Below are 18,297 nucleotides of genomic sequence, written 5' to 3' on the forward strand. Positions count from 1 at the left end.
TTTTAATTTTATTTGTGATGGGGAGGGGACACTCGTGCTGTTGTATCTTGTGACTTCTTTTTGGCAACTGGGACAGGGGAAGGATAATCATGGTTCTAGTCCCCAGGCACATTTTAAATTTATTTTAGGTGGTTTGGGGGGGTGGGGGGTTGGTGGCTAGATAAGGCCACTGCTGGCCTGTCTTTTTTTTTTTTTACTTAACTGGCTATATACTGAATATAGCAGGTTACCTCTAAAGTTATCGGAGAAAACATACCCCAATAACTTTAGATCTGCTCTGCACCACAACTAGACATATCCGGATAAAGTCATCTGGGTACCAGTGAATATCTGTGCTACCCAGCTAAATTTAAGCCCCTCTCCCAGAATGCCCCTGCACAACCTCTTTTTTTATCTGAGTAAATTGTAGTCAAGTAATGACTTACCCAGCTACAAGTTGCCCCCATTCAGTGGGGTGGAAAATTCAAAACTAAGCACTGAACTTAGCCGGACAAACTTCCTTGAATATGGAGTTCTCAGTGTTTTTCAGGCAGTCTGACAAAAATTTAAAAAATGCGGAATCCTGAATGGCAAGAGTCTCATTCAATAAACTAGCCATAAACCGATTCTTACATTTTTTTCAGTTTTGTTCTACAGTAAAACATGTACAAGTTTGAAAATGAATCCTATTGATCATCCTCCAAAGAAGACAGCTGGACTGCTGTTTCACAATATAAATAAATAATAAAAGTTAAATCTAATTAACTCTGTGCATGCAGTGGAATTCATATGGGAATGGCAATTTTCAAAGCCATTTACCAGGTAAATTGGCCTGTCTGAAAACTTCTGGGCTGGGCTTCCACTTAAAATGTATGTAAACCTAGCCGACCTTTGAAACCTCCTAGAGAACCCAAAGTACATGTGGATTTATTATTTTTGGTTTTCCCATTGATTTCCCTAAAGCAGCCTTAATAGTTCCATGCTTGCAGTGGGACAAAACCATGGCTGGCTGACCTGAGGTGAAGTGGCAACCCTAGTCAGTCATCTCTATTTGGCTTGACATACCACAGCCTCCATCTTCAGTGTGCAGTATTCCTCCCACCATCATAATGTAGGAGAAGCACAGACCTTTCACTTCACCATCTCAAGGGTGCTTCATGTTAAGATTAGTTGCCTCTTTCCTCTGTCACTTGCCTGCATGGGCTTCGATGACATCACCTTTATTAACATCTGAATAACTGCATTGCATGGTAACTATGAAATGTCACCTTTCTATGTTATTCTCCAGAAACCCTCTGTAAAGAGATCCTGAGAAGTAAATCATGTAATGTTTATCTCTGTCCAAGTAAATTTTAGAATGGATAGATAGAATGATATTTAGTTGGGCAGTGTGCTCAGTAAACACATGAACTGCAGAAGGTATCTTTGGGTGTTGGCTATTTCTGAGTAGATTTCCTTCCACCTCTTAATAATGACTATGCAGATTTGTGCGTACTGAAGTGACCTCTAGTGGCCAAAAGAGATGCCTACAGTTGCCATTCCAGCACTTCTAATTTTCTTTATTTAGCACCAGCCCAGTGTTTGGTGCTTCTTACCCCAAAGGAACCATGAACGTTACTATGATACTGTCGCCTGTTTGGGTTTGGTTTTGACTTTCTTGCAGGATAATATAGATCATGTAGAATTTAGTCTTCAAATCAACCAAAATTGCATATTTTAAAAATGGATGTAATATACAGGCCAATGAGAGAGGCTATTTTGGTTTTATCCATATTAATGACATTTGAAAGAAAAGGATTCAGATTTTGCAAATTGTTTGCTTTTACAGATGGATTTTTCCTATCAGTAAACTAGAGGTCCAGGTTCACTAAACTAGCGAGCAGGAAAGTTATCCATGGATAGTTATCTAGATAAGCTTTACCTGGATATTGAGTGGAGCTTATTCAGATAAGTTTTCTGCTGAAAATCTGGTTAAAGTTATTTAGATAACTTTAGGATAGATATTTGTGCGACCTGACAGATCTGCACAAAATTAGCCAAATAGTGCTCAATATGTCACTGTCCAGCTAAATATTTTAGTTTGTACTCATCCTGACTCCATGCTTGCCCCTTTTTGTCTGAGTAAGTTTGCACAAAAAGGTTGCGCAGATACAGTTACCTAGACAAGGAGTGGGTGAAATATTTAGCTGTTGCAATCCATCTGTACAACATAATAGAAATAGATTCAGGCTGACTAGTGGCCATTTTTAAAACAGAAATCTGTTGGGCAGGAGTGACTGCAGATGGCTCCTGCCCCTGGAAGATCCACTGATGGAATAAGAAGTGGGATGGAGGGGTGGAGGAAGGTCAGAGGTACCCTTTTATTTAAGCAGGTTCAGTGAGCGAGAGGAGAGGAAACATTTATGTTTTTCTGTGTGGGTTTTTTTTTGTTAATTTCATTTTGTATATGTAGGTAGATCCCCAAACTGAGGAGTTGGAAGTTTGAAAATGGTGTCTCCTATGCTTTATTTTAGCCAGCATTAATGAGCAGCATGGAGCCAGAGTTCATGGAGGAGAGATGAGATGTGTCTTCCCTTTCCAGTCAGATCAAGAACAGTGATTACTTCCACCCATGCTGACTCTATTCAGGCCCATGTCACCATCTGCATGACCAAATTTAAGAACCCACTAAATAAACCTTCACCCAATAGGGAAAGCTTTTCCGTCATGTAATATGCCTTGCATTGGGTTACATGTAAATAAAACACATTTTCAAGTGCACAACCCTAGTACTGTTGAATTTTCCTTTAAGAAGAGCTAACAGTGAGGGGTACAATGTGCAGTTTGGGCCATGGAGGCAACCATGTTGAGGAGCACTGCACCCCCTCAGTGCATGCTTATAGTCTTCTATAGGGTGGGGTTACTTTATTCCAGAGGCCCTAATGACAGAGGCAGCAGACCTGAGAGCAGGATCCAGGCAAGCTGCATATCTGTGACCTAGTCAGGAACCTCAGAGAATTACAGGACTCGTTCTTTTATCCTAGATTGAGACAGCTTAAATGCAGACACAGCAGAACCAGGAATGATTTGGAGTGGAGAGAGAGTGCTTCAGGAACTGGATTCTGAAGACAAAGCAAGAGAAATGTAAGTAACAAATCAAGGCATTTGAGAGTGGAAAAAAGGGTGTTGTATATTTTGTTTTTGACTGATAAAATACAATTTTTCTCTGTGAATATTTGCATTCAATTAAAAAAAAAAAAAGTATTTGCAATGTTCTAACAAATTGCCACATTTTACTTTGCTTAAGGGTGCGGGCTTTGTTACTGGGGTTATCACTGGGGAAAATGGCAAGTGGACAGATCCAAAAAGCCCAGACCTTGTGAACCCTGGTTATATGAGCTCCCTCTAAGGGAGTCAGGGAGTGAAAGAAAAATAGAAACTTTCCATCCCAATAGTACTTCCTAGTATCCTGAGGCAAGAGGAAAAAGAATTTTCAATCAGGCCGATTCAGTAAAAGTTGTGGAGAGCGGGCAAGCACCCGCTCTCCTGTGCGCGCGATTCAGGGGGGAAGAAGATGTAAATGAGGGCCCGCGGTAAAAAGAGGCACTAGGGACAATAGCGCGTCCCTAGCACTTCCTTTTTGACAGGGGCGGCGGCTGTCAGCGGGTTTGACAGCTGACGTTCAATTTTTGCAGCGTCGGTTCTCGAGCCCGCTGACAGCCACGGGTTTGGAAAACGGACGCCGGCTAAATTGAGCGTCCATCTTTCGACCCGCGGGCAGATTTTTAATTTTTTTTTTAATTTAAATTTTTTTTTTTACTTTTGGGGCCTCTGACTTAATATCTCTATGATATTAAGTCGGAGGGTGTACACAAAAGCAGTTTTTACTGCTTTTCTGTACACTTTCTCGGTGCCGGTCGAAATTAATGCCAGCCTTTGGCAGGTGTTAATTTCTGAAAGTAAAATGTGCGGCTTGGCTCACAGCCTTGTATTCCTCTCTCCCCCCCAGCCTTGCCCTCCCCAAGCACAGTTACAATTTTTGCATTTAAAATAACATTAGACCAGGCTCAGGATGCTAATCTTTTCCCTGAATTCTTTTTGTACTATGCTGACTTTGTTCCCAGTCAGATCATTGATCCTTAGGTGGACAATAATAGAAGGTTCTACTCATTTTTCTTCTACAGCAATTCTAAGAATTTGCTTTATATCTTTTCTAGTTGTAGAATTACACAGAATGTGATGAGTTGTCTTGAAATTGATATCAGAAGCAGGTATTACAGGGTGGATGTAGCCAGTTCCTTTATAGCCACCTGAAGGCAGGGTGGAAATTTACAGGAATGGTTGTGGTAATGAGGATTTCTATATTAATATTGGAAGGCCATTAGATGGCAGATTTCTTAATAGATGTTTAAAAAGACTAGAAATAGGGAGGTCAAATGGACCTTCTGCAATGTTTTACATGCAGAAATGGCAATTTATAAAATTACCCTCTTGATATGTGGATAAATGTACATGCATATATCATGGATGCACATAAATTTACTTAGACTGAGCTGAGGCATTCCTTGGTCTGGAGTTACAGAGGGGTTTGTAATCATGTTTATATGTCTGAAAATTCACATAAATTAAAAAGAAATATATATATTTATATGCTTCAAATAGGTAAAAGGGTATGTGAGGCATGATCATCTTCAAAGCAAGTGTGTATGACTACCTTGAAAATTAATATAACTTATGGGCATATTTGCCACATAATTTAGGTGCAGTGTTACACAATTACCTCTTAATTATGGTCTTTCAAGACTTGCCAAAGTGATTTATTAACAGAAAATGTACTAATCTATACAGTAAGGAGCCAAAATGCTGTAATGACCTCTCCTATAATTGCCAACAATTTTCTATCTGTAAGTGGTGACCTACAGACAATTAAGTATATTCCACTTATGATCGGTAATGCAAACCATCTTTGATACATACAGTAACAATAAAAATCCTCCAAAAGATAGTAGCAAACATAGTAACCGGGATGAGGCTGCTGATACTCCAAGTTTCCAAAAATGAAAGCAAAAAGGCTATAGAGTTGTGTGATGATTTACTAATAGTTTTTTGTTTAGTCCCTGTGCAGAAATTGGTACCTCAGAACTGAAAGGCAAGATCTGGCTAGGAGCTGGATAGACTAAAAGAAAAAGATGGCTGTGCTAGGGAACTTCATTTCCCAAGGACCCTTACTCATTAGCTTTGGGAGAGTCTCAGCTGGGAGCAGTTGGCATTGGGTAGAGGCAGAAAGCCTACATAGATTGGCTATTAGTTGTATAAAGGTGAAGGCAGACAAGTAGATATGGAAGAGTAGGATGCAAGTTGAGCACAACCAACCCTGTGAAAGAAAGCAGCATTTTTACCATGGAAGGAGACTCAGAGACAGGACTTTCGGGCCGATTCCATGGAGTGCACTGTTAACCCGCGTTTGGACATGCTTTTTTGACATGCTAGCTTTACCTCTTATATAGTAAGGGGTAGTAGCACGTCGAAAACGCGTGTCCAACCCCCCCGAAACTAATAGCGCCCACAACATGCAAATGCATGTTGATGGCCCTATTAGTTATTCCTGCCAGATACAGAAAGTAAAATGTGCAGCCAAGCCGCACATTTTACTTTCAGAAATTAACGCCTGCCCAAAGGCTGGCGTTAATTTCTGCCGGCACCAGGAAAGTGTACAGAAAAGCAGAAAAAACTGCTTTTCTGTACACCCTCCGACTTAATATCAGTCATAGAGATATTATGTCGGAGGCCGCAAAATTAAAAAAAAATTAAAAATTAAATTAAAAAATTTAAATCGGCCGGCGGCCCGTGGGTCAGAAGACTGATGCTCAGTTATGCTAGCATCCATTTTCCGAACCCGTAGCTCTCAGCGGGCTTGAGAACCGACGCTGGCAAAATTGAGCGTCGGCTGTCAAACCCTCAAACCCGCTGTCAGCCGCCGCTCCTGTCAAAAAGGAGGCGCTAGGGACGTGCTAGTGTCCCTAGCACTTCTTTTTACCGCGGGCCCTCATTTGCATGCGGGCCGATACTAAATCGCGTGCACAGGAGAGTGGCCTGTGCGCGCGCTGGGAGAATGGGCGCTCGCCGGCTCTCCCGCACTTTTTTCTGTATCGGCCTTTTGTTATGCTTGCTAGGATAGGGATTGATTCAAACTACTAATCTGAAAATGAAATGTAAAGTTTGATAGAAGTATCTACCTTATAAATGGGCTCTGACCGACGGCCCGCAAATGCGCAGTAGAGAGCAGCTCTACCGCGCATGTGCGGGCGAGCACGTTGGTCAGAGCCGTGCGTGCCCGAAAAAAAAAAATGGCGGTGGGACCGCAGGAGCGGCAGCGGCTGCGAAGCAGGAGTGGGAGGAGCAGTAGCGGCAGGCAGAGCAGCGACGAAAAAATGGCGGTGGGGCCGCAGGAGCGGCGGCGGCCGCGAAGCAGGAGTGGGAGGAGCAGGAGCGGCGGCAGCCGCGATGATGAGCAGGAGCGGGAGGAGAAGCAGCGGCGCCGTGTGTGCGCGGGAGTGACAGCCCCCCGAGATCTGCCGGCAGGAGCGGGAGGAGAAGTAGCGGCACCTAGCGCCGCGGGATGGGAGCGGACCCCACCCCCCGAGACTTGCCGGTTGTGGATGATCTTAAAGGGAGGGATTGAGAGAGGGGAGAGTGACTGAGGAGAGGGAGGGGAAGGTGAGAGGGAGGGAAGGTGAGGAGAGAGAGGGGGAGGGGGGGAGGGATGTCTATGAGAGAGGGAGGTGAGAGAGAGGGGGAGGGAGGTGTGAGAGAGGAGGTGCGAGAGGAGGTGAGGTAGAGGTGTGAGAAGAGAGGGGAGGGAGGTTGTGAGAGCGGGCGGGTGAGAGAGGAGGGAGGTTGTTGAGAGAGATGTTGATGGGGGTAGCGTGAGGCGGGAGGGGGGAACGGCTGAGGCGGGTGTGAGAGGGGAGGAGGGAAGGTGAGGGAGGGATGGAAGGGGATAGGGAGGACGAGAGGAGAGAGGAGGGGGAAGTGTGAAGTGAAGAGAGGGGAAAGTGAGAGGAGGGGCAGTGAAGGAGGAGGGAGAATGCGGGGGAGGGAGTGGGAAGGAAACGGGACCGAGCCCGTTGTTACGGGCCTTAACGGCTAGTAGTGAGATAAGCCACACAGAATGATGAACAAAGCAGAACCTAGTAGTGCTGTGTCCTGTTTTGAGTTTGTATTTGTTTGTGTTGACACTGCCCAGGTTGTACTGCTGCATCAAGAGATTGATGTACGGTATAGGGGTGTTGTGAATCGTGTGTGATCAATGTCTTACGATCGATTTTGGCTGGGGGGAGGGAAATGTGATCGTCGTGTTTTTATTTTTTTAAAAATCGTTAAAAATCGTAAATCGGGGAGGGCGGGGAAAACCGGCACACCAAAAAAACCCTAAAACCCACCCCGAACCTTTAAAACAAATCCTCCACCCTCCCGAACCCCCCCAAAATGTTTTAAATTACCTGGGGTCCAGTGGGGTGGTCCCGGCGCGATCTCCCTCTCTCTGGCCACGACTGCGTTAAGAGAAATGGCGCCGGTGGCCCTTTGCCCTTATCATGTGACAGGGCAAAGGTAGCGCCGGCGCCATTTTGGTTCCTGGCTCCTGATGTCACGCGTGCAGGAGATCGCCCCCGGACCTGGGGGGGCCTCCTGACCCCCACAAGATCGCTGGACCCCCAGGGACTTTTGGACAGCTTGGGGGGGGGGCCTCCTGACCCCTACAAGACTTGCCAAAAGTCCAGGGGGGTCCGGGAGCGACCTCCTGCACGCGGGCTGTATTGCCAATCTTCAAAATGGTGCCGGCGCTACCTTTGCCCTGTCACATGATAAGGGTAAAGGGCCACCGGCGCCATTTCTCAACGTAGCCGTGGCCAGATTGCTGGAGATCGCTTCGGGACCCCCCCACTGGACCCCAGGTAATTTAAAACATTTGGGGGGGGATCAGGAGGGTGGGGGATTTGTTTTAAAGGTTCGGGGTGGGTTTTAGGGTTTTTTTGGTGTGCTGGTTTTCCCGTGCCCTATTAACGATACAATACAAATGCCCCTGACGATAAATCGGGGGCATTTGTATTGTATCGTGCACTCTAACGATTTTGGACAATTTTAATTGTTCAAAATAATTTTAATTGTTCAAAAACGATTCACATCCCTAGTACGGTATTTCAAAGAAGTATAAAAGATGCATGCAAAGGGCTTTTATAAGCAAACAGAGCATTTGTGATGTACCCAGAAGTAAGCCTCTCCTCAGTTAATAAGCTGCAGTTGTGAAGTGCACAGAAACAGTTTTTTGTTTTTTTTTAAATCCTAAATAAAAGAAAACTGCATTAGTGATATGACCGAAGTAAAAGACCTGTCTTAATTAGTAAGCTGTTATGTGAACTGCAAAGGGGTAAATCCCTTCCTCCTAATTAACAAGCAAGAACTCTAAACCTCAGAGAAGGAAAGGCACTCCCTAAATAACTAATCATGTCTGGAAGTGACTGAGGGGTAAGCTGGCCCTTGATTAGTAAACCAAAGTATACTGGAGTGAACTCCTACCCATTAACCAGATACTTGAAGCTACAAGCCAGTGCCAGCTAGTAGGATGGACACTCCTCCCAGTCCTAGTTAATTGTAATAATTGCCTCAGTGAAACTGTTTTGTCAGACAGGAGCAAAGAACATGCTGTCCTAGATAAAACTCCCCAGTACTGCGCCATCTTGTGCTCCTACCATGTGACAGGGGCTGACCAATGGCACCGGTAGCCCCTGTGACATAGTATTTATTTAAAAATTTATTTATTTAAAAACTTTTATATACCGGTATTAGTATGCATACATCATACCGGTTTACAATGTAACTTTAAAGGTAGAAATTACAATGAACAGGGAGGGCGAACAAGGAGGAGTATACAAAGAGCAGGAGGTGGAGGAATTAAAGCAATAAATAAAAACTGCAACGGACTATTTACAGGAATATACAAGGCGTAGGCAAGATACTTGCAGAAGTCGGTGTACTTAATCAGGGTAGGCTTGTCGGAAGAGCCATGTTTTAAGTTTTTTTCTGAACTTGGCGTAACATGGCTCTAGCCTGAGAGTGGTAGGGAGGGTGTTCCATTGTTTAGGGCCTGCAATGGATAGTGCACGGTCCCTAGTAGAGGAGAGGTGGGCTTTTTTCAAAGGGGGAAATAGTAAGGGCAAAGGCTATCGGTGCCATTTTGATTACTGGCAGCCGACGGCCCGAGTGCAGGAGGTCTCTCCCAGACCCCTGCTGGACCATCAGGGACTTTTGGCAAGTCTTGTGGGGGTCAGGAGGGTCCCCCAAGACTTGTCAAATTGTTCATCCCATAAAACATGGACTTAAGCTAACATCAGTGTCTTATGGCAGTGGTTCCCAAACCTATCCTGGAGGACCCCCAACCAGTCAAGTTTTCTGGATATCCACAATTCATATGCATGAGATAAATTTCCATACAATGGAGGTGTTGCGAGTGCCGGCCATGGCAGGCCTGTGGCCAGGCCCTCTTACCCTCTACTGTCAAATCCAGCGTCTGGCTCCACGTCCCTCACAGCGGTAGGTCACCGGCTCCATCCTCGGACCGTCCCTGGTGCTTCTGACACTGCGACAAGCTCCTGTGCTCCGCGACGGGCCTCTCTGTGTGGCCTGCAGAGAGACGCCACTGTTCAGTGCCGCGCCCACATCACTGCGGCTTATGAAGGGCCTGCAGCGGGAACTATAAGGCTGGGCTCGGCTCCTACTAGTCGCCTTTGCAACAGGTCTCCACGCTGGTCGTGTACTTCGTTGCCTCCTGGTGATTCCTCCGTGTTCCTGGTTCCTGTTCCCTTTGAGTTCCTGTTCCTGGTTGTCTTCATCGTTCCTGTGTTCCTGCTCCCCAGCTTTCCTTATGGACTAATCTCCTTCTGGATTTGACCTCTGCTTTGCCCGACCACGCCATTGATCTTCTCCTGGACCCGACCTCTACTTTGCCCGACCACACCATTGATCTTTTCCTGGACCTGACTTCTGCTTTGCCTGACCATGCCATTAATCGTCTCCTGGACCCGAGCTCTGCTTTGCCTGACCACACCATTGATCATCTGCTAGCCCAGACCTCCGCTTTGCCTGAATATGCTACTGATCATCTCCCTGACCAGACCTCAGCCTTGCCTTGCCACCGCTCCTTGATTGCCGCCAGCCCTGACTCCAGCTTGTTCAACGACGCCTCTTCATTCTATGTCCTGACTTGGCTTTTCAGGCTTCGGCCTGTTCTTGCTTGGGCGCCCCCTGCCATACTTTGGTACCCATTGGTGCCCGGGTCTCCGGGACTCCGCCTCATCCAGTATAGACTTTCCACTTCAGCTGTTGCTGCCTCTGGTTTGGCCACATCATCCTTCCTTCGCTGACTACAGACGGAGGCCCACCTCACTCCAGCTGGCCCCGGCATCCAAAGGCTCAACCCGCGGGGAACGAGGGCTGGTATTGGCGATGCTCCAGCCGGCCTCCATCAGTCAGCCCACTCCGCCTGCCGATGGTGGGAACCCATAGGATCCTTCCTGTGGGTAGCGTCAACCCTACCTTGGCCCAAGGATCCACCTCCTACGCAACAGGTGTCAGTGCTTGCAAGTTTCTTTTATGCATATTTATTGTGGATATCCTGAAGACTTGACTAACCGGGGCCCCCCCAGGACAGGTTTGGGAACCACTATCTTATGGTATGTAAGCCCAGTCCTGATTTTGTGTTTGATATCTCATTGTAGTCCAGTCCTTATTTTTCTGTAGTCTGCACTGGAATGGGACTTATAAAATAAGGACCAAACTAATATCTCATGGATGCACACTAACAACTCTGATTTTACTATGGCTGGGCACTGGGAACAGACCAAGTGGTCGACTTACTAAATGGCAAACTTTTTCACAGAAATGAACCAGTACTGCTTGAAGTTTTCTCATGGTACGGGCTAATTTAATATTAATATTCTAATTGCTTCACAAGGTTAAAATTTGCAAAAATTCCAGCACAAAATTGTAAACTTATTTGCAAAGAAAAACAAACTAGATCTTTGTGAGGTGTAATTGCCTTTTTTTCCCCACATGAAATTGCCTTTGCAAAGCTGTTTGCACTCTAGTGCTTTGGCCCCTCTGTCATAAGGGACAGACTCAACCTCTCCTATTGCATGTATGCATAATGTGTGTGTGTGTGTGTGTGTGTGTATGTGTGTGTGTGTGTGTGGGGGGGGGGGGGGGGGAGTGTTAATTTTCAAAGCCACTTACCATGCAGAGAACCCGCTTTTATGCATGCAGGCAGCTCTTTGAAAATAGCCATGGTGGGTATGCCTGTAAAAACACCTGTACAACAAAATTAATTACCGTACACATGTACTTTTATGCACACTCATGGTAGACATTCGGGGGGGGGGGGGGTGGCGGGAGAGCTGGGGCAGGGATAGGATTTATGTGCAGAATTTTGCGTTTTCTAATGTCTGTGCTTAAGCTTGCATCCAGAAGTTATGCAGTGCTAGGAGAAAGTGTAACTCTCTGCGGGTAACTTGGGCATTTACTAGGGGATTTCACCCCTGCATTTTATACACATAAAATTGCTTTACAAATTGGCAGTAAAGTTTGCACATAACAAGTATCCAGAGGCATTATCACTATGTGCAGTATTATAAAATTACCCTCCCTATATCGTTCTGCTTCTTTCTTGGATATCTGAACTGCAAATCAGGACTGGCTCATAGTAAACAGGTAGCTTCCTATGTTTTTGTTTTGGTTTAAGGTGGATGATCCAGTTGTTTGAAAATTGCCCTGAAATGCTAAATTTTAAGAAATGGGCAAATCCTTCAATGATTTTTGTGTAAGTTGTTTTCTGCACACTTTTTTTCTTTCCTTACAGGCAATTTAAATCTTTAAACAAAACTGTGCTATTGCAAACCTGAGCAAGCACACTGACTTGCAGGATTTTTGTCCTTATTTGTTTTCCCCAAAAATGTAAATCTGGTAATAGGAAACAATAATTAAAGTGTATATTTAAATTGTTTTCTGTGCTGGGGAGAGAAGAATGAGGGATGAAGGGGTTCTACATTTAAAGATTGCCTTTGAAGACAAAGGTCACTTGTAAAAATAAGACCTCCTTGTGAGGTTCTTCTTTTAATGATCCTATCTGCTTAATTGACTTGTTGAAAATTCCTTTTATTCCACATTCAGTCACTGTACACTTAAAAAAAAACATTGCATTGAGACAGGATGTTTCTTCTAGGGGGTTGACAGTATTAGACAATGCTTTCCTACTGCCAGATAAAAACATGGAAACATTTCTGTTATCTGGAAATATATGTAGAAAACGCTAATCATTACAGTGTTCGGATCAAATCTTTCCTGCCACAGTCTGGCACAGTTGGGAAGGGAGGTCTGTAATCTGTGGCTAAAGTAAATCTTGAAACATGTTGTTAGTGTTGAGTTTACATTTCCTGATTAGCTGAAGTGAAGTCCACTGGTAAGCACTATGTACTAGACAAAGCTGTCCTGCAAATGTTGACATTCTCAGAGAAATCACCAAGCGTTAAAGGAAATTATGACAGTGTGGGAATGTGCTTGAATGTGTTTTCTCAAAAGCTGGATTCTGAAGGAGCCATATAAGAATAGGATTGACAAAGAGAAGACCTAGGTAGGAAAGTAATCTAGGAGATTCTTTTTTCACACACACTCTTATATTTAATCATTTTTGGTAGCATGCTGTATGTTGTAGATGCCTATTTATGATGATGGAAGTTTCAGGGGTTTCTGTGTTCAGTGTACAAAAAATTAATGTGACAGTGGCAACTCTATAATGATATTCTAGGTATATTTCCTAGTGTGTAGACAGATGGACTCAGGAACAGTGGGTTATGCACCTCTGCCAGCAGATGGAGACGGAGCAAGCAGCGACATCAGCTTGCCAGTATTCTCAGTCTCCCGCAGATGGTACATGTGTATCTCCCTATGGGAATTGGTTCAGATTGGAGAAAGAGATTTAAAAAACCCAAACAAACAAAAAAACTCTCCAAAAACCTTGCTCTCCTGCGGTGATACCGGTTGGTTCCTTGCCCAGTTGAGAATTCCTGAGGTGATTTTCATGGTCCCTCAGAGGTGTGCCTTAGGCCAGTATCTGTTTTTGCCGACGTGGACTTAGCCGATTGTACAGCTGAAAGGCAGCAGGTGCAGGAAGCAGAGAACGGCGGTGACAGATGCCCTCTCCCCAACAGCCGGAGACAGTCTCTGTACTCAGCTGGGAAGAGCTGAGTTCAGGCAAGTTTAAAAAAAAAAAAAAAGTCAGACAGTGTAAAAGAGTTTTGTAGGACTTCCTCCGGTTTCCATGCTTGGTGCACCATTCCATCATCCCTTCCTGCTCCCGTGGGGGTTAAGGGAAGTGGGCAGCCTGGCGGATTCAATAGCCCAAGTGGGCTAGGCCCTGCTGTTAAGCTTTTTCCTGCGCACTGCATGGTAGGCCTTGGCGGCATTTTTTCACCTGCTTCGGTGCGTGTTCCACTGCACTTTACAGGAACGTGGTGTGCACAGTGCATCTGGCTCTGCATACATCTTGTGCACTCAGTTTTGGATGCACTTCCTATGCATACATTTTTTGGCATAGCGGTGATGCATCCAGATTTTGGCACACTTTTTGTGCATTTGTTTTTGTGGTGCTTATTCTGGGGTGCCTAATTTTTGTGTGCCTAAAATTTGTGCTTTTGAAATTTTTCAGCGTGAGCCGACTGGATGCACATTCTTAGCCAACTGTTGTACTAATGGTGCCAGTGAACAAGAAACCTAAGCGCCTTTCTCTCTATGTTGCCTGTCATATTCAGGCATCTCAGCATGAAGTGCTCTCTAACATGTGTCAGCACTGCTAAGAGGCTCAGGGAGGATTGTCTTACTCTGATTTTGCTAAGCCTGGTTCTTCCCAGCCAGATGATGTTCTGGTTAAGGAATTGTCTGGAGGGACGCCAGACCTTTGCACTCCCCTGACTGGTTCCTCTGCGGGAGATGGCAGCTCAGTGGGCCATGTGCCTTCTGGTTTTGGCCTGGATCCTTCTGCCTTTTCATGGGTAGAGCTTTTTTCAGGGATTGCAATCCTTTCTTCAGGTGCAGTCCTCAGCTTTGGCTAATCTGGTCCAGTCGGATCCTCAGCCAGTGGGCCCTCCCTCTTCCAGTCCTATGTTTAAGTACTGAAGCATACTCTGGTTAGCTGCGGGTATTCCAGACAGGACCCCAGATGGCACTGATGATGAGGCATATCCTGACTCCCTGGAGGATGGGGAGATTCCTCTGGGACTGGTACAGTATCAGACCATATTGCAGTTCTTTCATAGGGATGAGCTGCCAGCCCTGAGTTCCCAAACCTTGAAGATGCTGGGAGTACCTTGGGCAGATTCCATGTATGAGCCAAAGAAGAATCCCATTTTGAGTTCCTTGCTTAAATGTTCCTTGCTTTTTCCCTATTATGGAAGCCATTCAAGAGTTGATTGATCTTGAATGGGACGCTCCAGAGGTGAATTTCAAAGGGGGACAGACATTGGAGGACCTGTACCCCATGGACCCAGCAGCGAGAGAGCATTTTATGAAGGTGGATGCGCTGGTCTGTGCTGTCTCTAAGCAGATGACTATCCCCATGGAGGGAGGAGTGGCTTGAAGGATGTGCATGATAGGAGAACTGAAGCAATTCTCAAGCAAGCATATGAAGCAGTGATGATTGTTGTAGATAGCCACCAGGGCACAGCAGGAAGCTTACTCTTGTCTGCTTCTCTCTCAGGAGGTTGATGATTCTGGGGTGCATTCCAGAGCAGTTATGGAACCTGCCACCGCCTTTGTAGCAGATGCAGACTGCAATTTGGTCCGTACCTTGGCTAGGGGAGTGGCTTCGCTAATAGTGGTCAGATGTCAATTATGGCTGCGTAATTGACCTCCAAAGCTAATCTTACAAAGTTGCCATTTAAAGGTTCCCTCTTGCTCGAGAGTGAGTTGGAGAAACTGGCCAGTAAATGGGGCAAATCCCTGATTCCTTGATTGCCAGAGGATAAGAAGCTGTTGCAGCACCCCTTCGGTATGAGGGGTCATCTTCAGGGGTCAAAGTGGTTTTGTCCCTACAGGGGAGCAACCTTTCAGAGAACTCAGCCTTTCGGCAGGTCTCAGTCCTTTCATCCCAGACAAGAGAGGCGTGGGTCAGGGGGGTGGATCCTCCCAAGCCTCACAATGAGGATTTGCTGACCCACCCCCTGAGTCAAGAGATAGGGGGATATCTCTTTCTCTCTGATCAGAGGTGGGCCGAAATCACATTGGATCAGTGGATCCTGGAGGTAATACGAGAAGGATATGCATTGGAATTTCACAGTGTTCCTTGGGACGTGTTCATGGTGTTTCCTTGCCAGTCCTGCATGTGAAGCAGGCAGTAGAGCCTATCCTGTCAAAGCTCCTCAGTCTGAGGGTTGTGGTCCCAGTGCCTCCATCTCAGGAAAGTATGGGGAATATTTCATTAATTTTGTTGTGCTCAAGAAAGAGGGCTCCTTGCATCCCATTCTGGATCTCAAAGGAGTTGACCATCATTTGAGGGTGACCCCTTTTCACATGGAAACCTTCTGCTCAATGAAAATGGCCATGCAGTCGGCGGAATATCTGACCTCCCCAGATCTGTCTGAGGCCTACCTTCATATTCCCATCTGGTTGGAACACCAACGTTTTCTGCGTCTCACGGTGCTGGGGTGCCATTATCAGTTTTGCGTACTGCCTTTTGGTCTAGCCATTGCTGCCAGAATTTTTTCCAAGGATATGGTGGTAGTGGCAGTGGAGTTGAGAGAGGATGGGATTCTAATATACCTGTATTTGGACGATTGGCTGATTCAAGCCAAGTCTCTGAAAGAGAGCTGCCTGTTGACCTGCAAGGTGATCTCCTTGTTGCAGAAGCCAAGCGCTCTGTCACTGGAGTATCTGGGTGTTCAATTGACACGAGGCAGGGCAAAGTTTTCTTCCAGAAGCTAGGATTCAGAAGTTGATGTCTCAGGTACGTCTCTTGGTGAACTCTATACGCCCGACACTGTGGTCCTATCTTTAGGATCTTGGTTTGATGGCGGCAACCTTGGAAGTGGTGCCATGGGCGAGAGCACACATGCATCCCCTTCAGTGCTCCCTGCTATCTCATTGGAACCCACAGTCGCAGGACTATTTGGTTCAGCTCCACTTGCCAATGGAAATCTGCTCTCATCTGCAGTGCTGGTTGCAGGTGTTTCATCTGAGAAAGGGAGTCTCCCAGACATTGGCAGACTGGTTGATTCTCCAGGAAAGATGCAAATCTCCTGGGTTGGGGAGCACACTGTCAGGAACTAACAGCACTGGAACATAGAAGAGTTTCTCTAGAATATCAATCAACTGGAAGCCTGGACGGTCCAGATGGCGTGCTTGCAGTTGAGTGACAGACTGCAGGGTCAAGCGGTCCGGATAACATTGGACAACACAACAACAGTGGCTTACATCAATTGACAGGGAAAAACCAAGAGCCAGCAAGTGTTGCTGGAAATAGACTGGCTTATGAAATGGGCGGAAGGGCATCTTCAGGCGATCTCGGCCTTTCACACTGCAGGAATAGAATATGTAATAGTGGACTTTCTCAGCCGGGAGAGTCTGGATCCGGGAGAATGGGTGTTGTTGGACGAGGCGTTTTACCTGATAATGGATTGCTGGGGCCTTTCATTCCTTGACCTTCTGGAGATTTCTCGCAATGCGAAGGTTCCTCGATTCTTCAGTTACAGAAGAGATCTGAAGTCCTTGTGTATCGATGCTCTCATACAAGTCTTGTCTGAAGACAAACTGCTGTATGCCTTTCCCTAGTTGCCCCTGTTGGATAGAATAGTTTGCAGGATCAAAAGTCACAGGGGATGGTGCTCCTGGTGGCACCGGATTGGCCCAGAAGACTGTGATATGCGGATCTGAGGAGACTCATGGTAGTCTCCCCTTCGTCTTCTGCCAGTCAAGAATCTGTTGCAGCAAGGACCTATCCTTCACGAAGGCCCAACTCAATTTTTTCTTACAGATTGGCCCTTGAAAAACTTCACTTGTTGAAGTGTGATTATTCTTCTGCAGTGACTTGTTACTTCCTTAACCAATGTGTGGGTTTGGCGAGTGTTTGAGGCTTAAGTGAGGATCAAGGTGTTCTTCCTCGTTCAGTGAAGATCCTGCTCATTTTGGAATTTTTGCAAAATGGATTAAATAAGGGGTTGGCCCTTAATTCTTGAAGGTAGAGGTTGCAGCTCTTGCATGTTTCAGAGGCCAGGTCAATGATGAATCTTTATCATCTCATCGTGATCGTTTCTTGAAGGGAGAGAATCATCTTCATTCTCCTTTATGGTTACCGGTTCCCTTATGGAGTCTTAACCTGGTGTTGGATTTCTTGGCGGGTCCTATGTTTTGACTGCTGCGTAGCCTTTCCTTATGGCTATTGACCTTGAAGACAGTGTTCCTGGTGGCGATATGTTCTTCGCGACAAATTTCTGAGCTGCAGGCCTTGTCTTGCCAGGAGCTGATCCTTCGGGTGACTCCAGGAACGATTCAGCTGTATACTGTTCTCTCTTTCTTGCCTAAAGTGGTCTTGGATTTTCCCTTGAACCAGTCCATTTCCTTGCCATCTTTGGATAAGGGGAAAGATGCAGAAGAGTATCACCTGTTGCTTCTGTTATGGGAGCGCTGAGGGAGCGGTCCCACTCGAGGGGATTGTGTGCCCTTGAGCCTCGGCACAGTCCCAGATGAATCCAAGAAGCACTGAGGGTAGACGAGGCATGTCCCAGCATGGGTGGAAGCTGACAGTCCAACCCTCTGCCGGACCTGCATGCTTCTGGAACCAACAATCAAGATGTTGGTAATGAACAGTCCTCCGACTGTTTCCGGCCCTTTCGGACCTGCCACTGGCATGGCAAGAAGCAGCAGGCTGGACTCCGGACGAGGGCAGACGAAGGCTCAGGACAAGGCACTGGAAACAAAGTCAAAGGAACAAGGCACTGAAGACAAGGATTCAAATGAGGCAGGGTTCAAGGTATTCAAGGAATTCAGGCAAGGATTCAGAAGCAAGCGAAGTACTGGATTGAGCCCTACCACGCAGCGTGCCCTACATAGCCCACCGTAAATGGGTGGACCCAATGGGCTGGTCACGGACCATGCTAGAATGCGAAGCAGGCTCCAGACGAGGTATGGAATAGCTGAAGCTGGAACATGGCAAAGATACTGTAGAAGCCTGTACCAAGGCGCGCCCTACACAGCCCATCCTAGGCTGGTCGCGGACCACGCGGGAATGGCACAGGATCA

The sequence above is a fragment of the Rhinatrema bivittatum genome, chromosome 3 (genome assembly GCF_901001135.1).
Source record: "Rhinatrema bivittatum chromosome 3, aRhiBiv1.1, whole genome shotgun sequence".
In the NCBI taxonomy this organism is placed as follows: domain Eukaryota; kingdom Metazoa; phylum Chordata; class Amphibia; order Gymnophiona; family Rhinatrematidae; genus Rhinatrema; species Rhinatrema bivittatum.